This window comes from Mustela nigripes, chromosome 12 (assembly GCF_022355385.1).
Source record: "Mustela nigripes isolate SB6536 chromosome 12, MUSNIG.SB6536, whole genome shotgun sequence".
NCBI lineage: Eukaryota > Metazoa > Chordata > Mammalia > Carnivora > Mustelidae > Mustela > Mustela nigripes.
Window position 1 is genome coordinate 143,864,467 of NC_081568.1, and position 9,334 is coordinate 143,873,800.

At 43.5% G+C, this 9,334-nt stretch overlaps 1 long non-coding RNA gene across 1 annotated transcript; it reads left to right on the plus strand.

Annotated features, from left to right (window-relative positions):
* The first annotated feature begins 1,293 nt into the window (after positions 1 to 1,293).
* On the plus strand, positions 1,294 to 8,474 carry LOC132028050 (uncharacterized). Its single transcript, XR_009407339.1, has 3 exons — positions 1,294 to 1,353; positions 6,388 to 6,559; positions 8,021 to 8,474. It is a non-coding gene; the product is annotated as an uncharacterized LOC132028050 (long non-coding RNA).
* Positions 8,475 to 9,334: the final 860 nt, after the last annotated feature.

Sequence of the window (9,334 nt, forward strand, 5' to 3'; positions counted from 1 at the left end):
TCCACAGGAAAGTCAATGCTTTCCTGATGTCGTTTTCATCACCAAGGTTTTTTGGGTAGTGAAAATGGGAGACGATGTGATAGCTTCGAAAACATGCCTCACAGTTGCTTCATGGGGGGCATTTTGTTTGTTTTTCAAGGAACTCACAAAAAGTCATAAAGGAAGTGCAGAGACTTAGATCTACTGAATGTGGTTCTGAACACTGATTTAATCCTAAATTAGTGGTCTGAGGGACATCCTTATACAAACTCAGGAACTGATAGTTTAAAATCGTTGTATTTCAGGTGCCTGGATGGCTCAGTCAGTTAAGCCTCTCCCTTCAGCTCAGGTCATGACTTCAGGGTCCTGGGATCGAGCCCCACCTCAGGCTCCCTGCTCAGAGGGGAGTCTGCTTCTCCCTCTCCCTCTTCCTGCTTCTTCTTCTCCCTCTGCCTGCTGCTCCCCCTGCTTCTACTCTGCCAAATGAATAAAATCTCAAAAAGCAATGTTTTAAAGTAAATAAACAAAATATTTATATTTATATATCCATACACTATAGTGATATGTATACTGTTTACCCAAAAGTGCAACCAGAAAAATTCCTTGCACAAGAGTGGTCAAAATATTATAGAATTAGAAATTAATGCAGTTGAGGATTGATGAGCTTTCAATGTCAAGGGCCCTCGTAAGCATGCCGTAGCTAAGATAAAAAGTGTCATTATAATTGTAGATCACCACAATGCAACTTCCTTTTTTTATTTTTTTTTAAGATTTTATTTGTTTATCTGACAGACAGAGATCACAAGTAGGCAGAGAGACAGGCAGAGAGAGGAAGGGAAGCAGGCTCCCCGCTGAGCAGAGAGCCCGATGTGGGGCTTAATCCCAGGACCCTGAGATCATGACAGGAGCCGAAGGCAGAGGCTCAACCAACTGAGCCACCCAGGTGCCCCTCACAATGCACCTTTCAGGAAAAGCCATACCATTGTAAATTTTTGCAAGATTTATCTAATGGATAAATATAAAATAATGAGATCATACCATCATGAAGATGAAATGTACTTCGGTGAGCGTTTATCCAAACAGGTCTTAGTATAAATGAAACCGAGTCAGATGAGACTAAGCTTGACCAGTATTCCTGAACAATGTCATGCCCATACAGGTCCACACATGGGAGCTGAGACTCTGGAATTTTGCAAGCTAATTGGTGGATGAAAACTGACAAAAGTGGGAGTGTTCACACCGTGGGCAGCTGTCAATGCTGTAAATCAGGGTAGTAGTCTTCCCTGAGAGACCCTGTTAAACATTTGCTGACGGACCAAAGTGTGTAAGGTCGTTCAACCAATTCAAAATAAAAACAAGTTTTGCCTGGACTATGTGAGTATACATTTTCACCTTTTTGTTTTTATTACGCTTTACAATTTTTAAATCATGTTTGCAGATACAGACATATAATTTTTACTTCAGAGAAATCTTTGAAGTTAAGGCAGGAATATTGTGTCTCACCACCCCATTTCAGAGTTGAGGATATTTAGGCAAAACAGAGATGAAATATTTTGTCCAAGGACACACTGGTAGGTAATGGAAAAACCAAAACAGATGGTTCTGCTTAGGACACCTTGGCCCTCTGGCAAAAGAGAAAAACTATTGAGTAAGGACAGAAAATCAACAAGGTGCAATGGTGACCCTATGACTTTCCTGTCTGAAATCCGTCAACTTGTTGTGACGTTATAGTTTAAAAAAAAAAAAACAAAACCAAACAATAGAAAAACACTGTTGAGGACCTCAGTTTGGATGGGCCAGGGAACCAGTCTTCTTTTTCCCAAGTGGATACAATGAGTTATCATGTCACAGTAAAGGCTGGGACCGGGCTGTGCTTTATTCTTATTTAGGGTTATAATTTTTAGGGCTGTGTTTATAGTGAGACCCTATGGCACCAGATCAGGATTCTAGGTTGTTTCCATTAAGATTCGTTCAAACACACAAAAATAGAAAAACTAATAATAAATGAATAAATATATAAATAAATCATACTTCTTCAAATGCAACTGCCTAAATGTAACCCACACTGGCTTGAACAAAACAAGGTCATGGAACTGTGAGGTCCAGGAGTTCAGGCAAGGGTGTATCAAGGGATCCAAACTGATTTTTAGGACTCTGTCTTGCTCTCTCTATTTTTTTTTTTTTTTTTTAATTCTCGAGTTCTCTCTTGTGGTGTTAATGTCTCCAGGCTTATGACTTCAGTTTCAATTTTGGAAGGATAAAGGGTTATTTCTTCATAGTCTCTCTGTAGCTGTTAAGAGACCCAGGTACATGGACTTTGATTGCATCATATGACCATCCCTGACCCATTTGCTAGGGTATGATCTCTGCCCTGGCCTGAGTCATGTGTTTGCCTCTGGAGTCAAGGATGGAACAAGTTCCACCAAATCAAACGTATTGGTGTGGGGGTTGAGGTCACCAAAGAAAATTAGAATTCTGTTGAGAAGAAAGAAGGAAGAGGAGACTACATGCTAGGCAGAAAATCAACAGATTTCCACTACACAGGAGCTCAAGAGATGTGTTGAATTTATGAATGTAGGAATGACGGAAAGATCACAGCAACTAAAATCATCATCACCTTTCTACCCCTGATAATACCATTTTAATCAGTGCAAAACTAGTGATTTTTCTTTCTCTTCTTTTCCTGATGAAACTTGGAAAACACTCCATCGCTTCAAAGACAGAGGACTTTACAAATAGACTCATGGGTGTTTTCCAAAGAAAGCGCCAAGATCTAAATATCTTCCATCAAGCCCATGGCAAAATTCTTCCACCAGAATTACAGCCTTGTAATTCTTGTAATAGGAGGCAAGTGGGTCTTTATCCATCCTTCCAGAATCTAACTGAGTCTTAAGGCTGAGAACAAAAGATATCAAGAGCCCTCGTATTCTAAAGAGGACAGACAAGAGCCACTAAGAGGTTAGTGTCAGGCATCTCTGTTCAGAGCTCATCAGGTGTTGGCAGATACTGCTGTCCTAGCAGCAGCCCTATCCCATCTATACCCCAGTCTAGAGAAAATAAGGCAGAGGAGTTGGGAGTCTTTACACTGCCATCGTGGATTGGTCAACGCGCTCTTGGAAATGTTCATTGGGAATGTTCAATGTTCCTTGGGAATATTCTTTCCGAAACCAGGTCTGAAGTTAAGTCTGTTAGAAACACGTCTGCCTTCGGCTCAGGTCACAATCTCGGGGTCCTGGGATCGAGACCCATGTTGGGCTCCCTGCTCAGTGGGGAGTCTGCTTCTCCCTCTTCCCCTTTGCTTGTATGCATTCTCTCTCTCTGTTGAATAAATAAAATATTTAAAAGGAAGGAAGGAAGGAAGAAAAGGAAGGAAACACATCCCAGCTCCTGTTGTGATCACAATGGCCCCTCACCCACCCAAGGAGTCTTCTATTCAGATCTTGGGCCTCCCTGAGCTTTGGCCAAATCACACTTTCCTACCTCACTGGCTTTGTTCTTCTGTCTCTGGCCTGAAATGCACCGTGCCCCAGGACCCTGCCTTCTGGAAGAAATAGCAGCTCCTCTCCAAGGTGATACTCCTCTGGTCAAGGATCATGTCTTCCAGAAGGTGCCCCAGGGAGGGAATCTCTCCATCTCTGGGATTCCATCATGTTTCACTTTCACTTTCTGGCAGCTCTTGCCAGGTCAGCTCTGCCACAGGAATTTGTGTTTGATCTACTAGCAGATAAAAGACTCCTGAGGGCTGCCCGGCCCCTAAGGCAGAGCCTTATTCAGTGGGCCCCAGCTTACTCTTGTACTGAGTTGTAGCAAGACAATTTTTTTTTAAAGAATATTAATTTGTGTCTTGCTTATGCTACTTTAGAGAAATCAGAAAGAATGCCAGGAATTGGGTTTTTGTTTGTTTGTTTCTGATTATATTTTCCCTCCCTTATTCCAAGAAAGTAGCTGCCTTTGAAACTCTTGCCTCAGGGGCTAAAGAAGTGGCTTCCAGATAACCTCTCCTCCTGGCCTTTTTCTTCCGCTAAAGCCTAAATGGATGGAAGAGATGATGGTGGGTGTTCAGAGGTTGGGGAGGCTGGAGAGGCAGGCTCTTTAGAAGTTCTTTGTGGCTGGTAGCTGAGTGGGAAGGACACGATTCTTCTTCGTGGATGTTCCTCAAAAGGCTGAAAATAGAGCTACCCTATGACCCAGCAATTGCTCTCCTGGCTGTTTACCCCAAAGATACAAACGTAGTGATCCAAAAGGACACCTGCACCCCAATGTTTACAGCAGCAATGTCCACAATAACCAAACTATGGAAAGAGCCCCGATGTCCATCAACAGATGAATGGATAAAGGAGATGTGATACATATATACACACAATGGAATAATGCAGACATCAAAAAATGAAATCTTGCCATTTGCAATGATGTGGGTGAACTAGAGAGTTTATTATGCTAAGCGAAATAAGTGAATCAGAGAAAGACTTTTATCATATGATCTCACTGATATATGGAATTTGAGAAAGAAGGCAGAGGATCATAGGGGAAGAAAGGGGAAAATGAAACAAGATGAAACCACAGAGCGAGACAAACCATAAGAGACTCTTAATCTCAGGAGACAAACTGAGGGTTGTTGTGGGGGGGGACAGGGTGATGGGGTGACGGGCATTAGGGAGGGTATGTGCTACGGTGAGGGCTGTGAATTCTGTATGACTGATGAATCACAGACCTGTACCCCTGAAACAAATAATATATTATATGTTAATAATAAGTGAACAAAAAATTAAATAAAGATATGCATTTGCAAATATCTTCCCATCCAAAAAAAAAAAAAAAAAAAGGATGTGGTTTCTTTTAGTAGGACCTGTGCTCATTCCCTACTAGTATTTCAAAAAAGAGTAGGTCTATAGTGCACCTAAAAAGGCCAGACTCGAGGAACTAGTGTCTTGAGCCTTGGCACAAAGCAGGATCTTTCCCCAGACTATACAGACTATATAGATTCAGTGACAAGCAAGATGAACAGAAGCCTGGAGATACTTGGTCCATCCGTATTTACCTTTTTCAGTTCTTCTACCGTCCTGAGATGGGAAGGAGCTCCCTCCAATAAAAACTAAAAGTCTGGTAGGATGTTGACCAAGAGTTGAAATTCACTTGCTCTATTAAAAAAATAAATAAATAAAGTAACACAGCTTTCAATGTTGGGTAAGATCTTGGCTGTTGAGCCGAATGCTGAATCGAAAGGGATTTTCTCCAAGCTGGGATCAGATTCATTGACTTGCACTGCCCTGGACCCCAGCCCGCTTCCTCCTCTCTCTCTCTCTGCCTGCCTCTCTGCCTACTTGTTATCTCTCTCTCTCTCTCTGTCAAGTAAATAAATAAAATCTTAAAAAAAAAAAAAAAAAAGAGAATAGAGGACGGTATCATTTAGGGATCAGGGGAGCTCCCGCAAGCTGTGGGGCTGAGAGATGCACTTTCGCTTCCTTCTGGAAAGGGGCATTTTGCAATATGGCAGCTCATAAAATAGCCAGTCTTGGTCCTTGGCAGGCAGGCAACAGGCACTTGTCGGAGGTTCCAAATGCGTATCATCATCATTCACAAACACAACGGTGGTTAAGTACTTTCCTATAAATACGTGTGACACATAGAACTTCCAATTTTTCTCAGGTAGAAGAGGAATAAATGTTATGGGATGCCCTGGGGTTTTTTTAGAACTTTGATGACAAAAAACTGGGGCTTTTTTAGAACTTTGATGACAAAAAACTGGGGGAAAAGTATGGTTTAAAGTTGTAAGCACTTGGGCAGCAGAGTAGCTCAGTCAGCCAAGTACCTGCTTTCGGCTTAGATCATGATCTGAGGGTCCTGGGATCGAGTCCCACATGGGGCTCCCTGCTCAGCGGGGAGTCTGCTTCCCCCTCTCCCTCTCCCTGCTGTTCCCCCTGCTTGTGATCTCTCGCTCTCTCTCTGTCAAATAAAGAAATAAAATTTTTAAAAAACAATAAAAATCAAAATAAAATAAAACGGAGTCTCCTGATTCTCCCTCTAATGCCAACGTTGTGGGATGATTCAGAATGACTCTTTATTATTCTGGATTCTGAACCTTTGTGTGTCTATGTGCCAACTGCTGCTGTTCAATGAGCCTTTGAGGCAGCAGTTTGCTGCCTTCCATGTGTTCTCCTCGCCCTTGGTGACAACAGCTGCTGTGCCATTTTTTTTTTTTTCCCTCTCCCCTTCCTCTTCATCTTGCTCCCAGAGCCTATGGGAGGCCAGATGCCAGAGAAGGATGTTGGCCTGGAGTGCAGTTGCAGAACCGTAACAGGGTGATGGTTAGAATGTTCTTCATTGTTAGGAGTGGTCTCTTAGGGTTGTTTCCATTTGAGATGTAAATATCGATTTGATGGAAAAGATAATCTCCTTTCATCCTGACAGCCCATGCTGGAATGTTCTTGTCCCTTGGTTTCCTGACTCACTCACTGCACAAAGAGGGGAAGCTCTAGAAGCCAGCCAGGCCACAGACATGGAAAACAGGAGCGTGAGAGCTGCGGAATGCCCTCTTGTACCAACTGACTCTCTTTGCCAAGAAGGAGCCACTGAGCTGAAGGTGAGGCCAGTGTTTCTCACCATTTATTAGCAACTGTTCTGAAGTTCACCCTGTGCCTCTTTGACTTTCCTTCCCAATTTATGCCAAACGTAGATCTGTTCTGGAAGGAACGGAAAGAACACTCAGGAGCTGGGTTCTGGCTTCGCTCTGCTAGCAGTTGGTTCTGGGTTATTAGACTTCTAAGTTCTTCCGGCCTTGGTTTCCCCCTCTTTCAATTAAAGGAATTTTTTTTTTCATCCTGAGCTGATTTTCCCCTAGACTTAATTAATTTATTTTTAAAGATTTGATTTAAAGATTGATGGATGGTTGGATTGAGTGTATGAGTGGGGGGAGGGGCAGAGAGAGAGAGAGAACCCCAAGTAGATGCAATGCAGAGTGAGGAGCCCAATGTGGGGCTTGATCTCATGACCCTGAGATCATGACCTAAGCTGAAATCAAGAGTTGGATGCTCAACCGACTAAGGCCCTCCCCAGACTTAATTTAATGATAAACAAAGATTTAATGAGGGGCGAAGGATAGGCTGGTGGTCTGGGATTAAGCACATCTTTCCTTCCCCCTGTACCTAACACACACACACACACACACACCCCACCCAACTCTGGGGTGCCTGGGTGGCTCTGTTGGTCAAGTATCTGCCTACTGCTCAGGTCATGATCCTAGGGTGCTGGGATTGAGTCCTAAGTCAGTCTCCCTGCTCAGTGGGGAGTCTGTTTCACCCTCTCCCCCCTGCCCTTCCCCCTCATGCACTCATGTGCGCTCTCTCTCTTTCTCTCTCAAATAAATAAATAAATACAATCTTTCAAAACAAAATAACACCAAATTCCTCTGACAACCCAACCAGCTTGGCTTTGAAATTTTACTTTATATCTTGGAATTCTACTAGTGGTTTTGTTTGATCTGGGGAGAGAACTCACTGCTGATTTTTGGTTCTGTCTTATTTTAATCCGCAGGACTTTAAAAAAGGTCTTTAAAGAATCCCTTTGCTCTCTGGTGTCTATGCTTCCAGAAACCCTAAATGGAATCCATGGCACTTGTTTGTGGGAGTCTTTTTTTTTTTTTTTTTTGGCCCATGCCATATCCGATTTTATTAAGCTGGAGGGAAAGGACTCAATTCTGGGAAGCATGTTGTATTAAGAGCCAAAGGCATGAGTGGGTGACATGGGCGTTGTAACAATGTCCACTAGGAAGTCAGCTCAGGAGTCCCTTACGCCTACTCATCAGAGGACAAGTGTCTATTCTATTCTGCTCAGTCTCCAGCAGAGTTAGTGCTGCCCTTCCGCGTTACCCCCATCACAGTCATGTCCCTGATGACCCCCTTCAAGCAGTGGTGTGGACAAAGGCAACAGACAGTGAGCCGTTGACTGCCTGGGCATTTAAAAGCTACAGTTCCACTCCGAGAGGCATCGTATCATCTCAAAACAAGATAAGACAATCCCTCTGAGTTCTTTCTCTCTGTCCTAGGACACAGTGCTATTGCCCCAGCAACGAGGGCAGCAAACAAGGGAGACCTCCTCCCAGGCTGGGCAGCAGTGACCCCATCCACCGATGGCAACGTATTAACCAGTGAGGGTGAGGCACCGGCGAGGTGGAAAGAGTTCTTTCTTTGGCCAGAGGGACTGGAGGACTGAAGGGACGAGTGAGTTCCATGAATGGAAGAATCCGTAGGTATCCATCCCGTTCGTGTGTAGAAATGAGGACAGTGCAGTGTAAAGAAACACCTGCTATTTCTGGACATGATGGAAGGACACCGGTGGCACCTGCCCTGGGTTGTCAACGGTGTCATCTTTTGGGAAGGGCTCTGTCCTCCCCATCAAACACCTTCTCTGCAGAACACAGCCTGACAGCCACAAGCACCAACCTGATCCTAGGCTGATCCTGGGCTAACGGGTACACACACCATTCTGATCATCTCCTGGCCAAGAGGACATCAGTATCATAGGCAGCCCCCGAGTTGGCAGTTTGGATTGCCACCAATAGAAAAAAAAAAAAAATAGATCGCTCCCACCAACCTATTAAAAAACCTTGCTTACCTATAATTAAAAGCTTTATGATGCAATAAACTTTGCCCAAATATCAGGGAACTCTATTAAGAAACTAAACGTGATTACATAAATGGCAGAAGGAACATCTGCTTTGGCAAAACCCAACTCAACCAACGAATTCATGGGTTCACTTATTCAATGGACATCTCTTGGCCCCTCTTGGGTGCCAGATGTTGTGTGAGAAGTTGCATGAAATCTTGACAGAACACAGCTCCCATCCTGATACATTTACACACTCACAAAAAATATCAAACTGATAAGGATGATGTCATGACAGATACAAACCAAGCATGTGGAGACTGAGAAGGGGGAGGTCTTCTGTGCCAAGGATGGGTAGGAATTTTACAGGTAGACACAGAAGGTAATCTATTAGGGAGAAGAGAAGTCTCACAGTAGCCAAGGCTCACAGCCTTCTGAGTTGCATACATTTATATATATGCATACAGATATATATGCATACATATATATCTATGTGAGTCATGTGAAATGATCTCTTCTCAAGTCATTCTACCATTTAGGAGAATCCTGGACTCAACTGGACTACAGGGCAGGGTGGGAGTGGAGGAGCTGAAGTAAAGGCTGAGGACTTGGGGCTTCATTCTCAAAGCAATGGAGAAGTGATCTGAAAAGAATAGTTATGTGATCAGAGATGGGTAGTAGGATGTTTGACTGGGTTCTTGGTGTGGTGAGTTGGGGGAAGGAAAGAAGCGAAGAAGACAGGAAGGCCATTTTA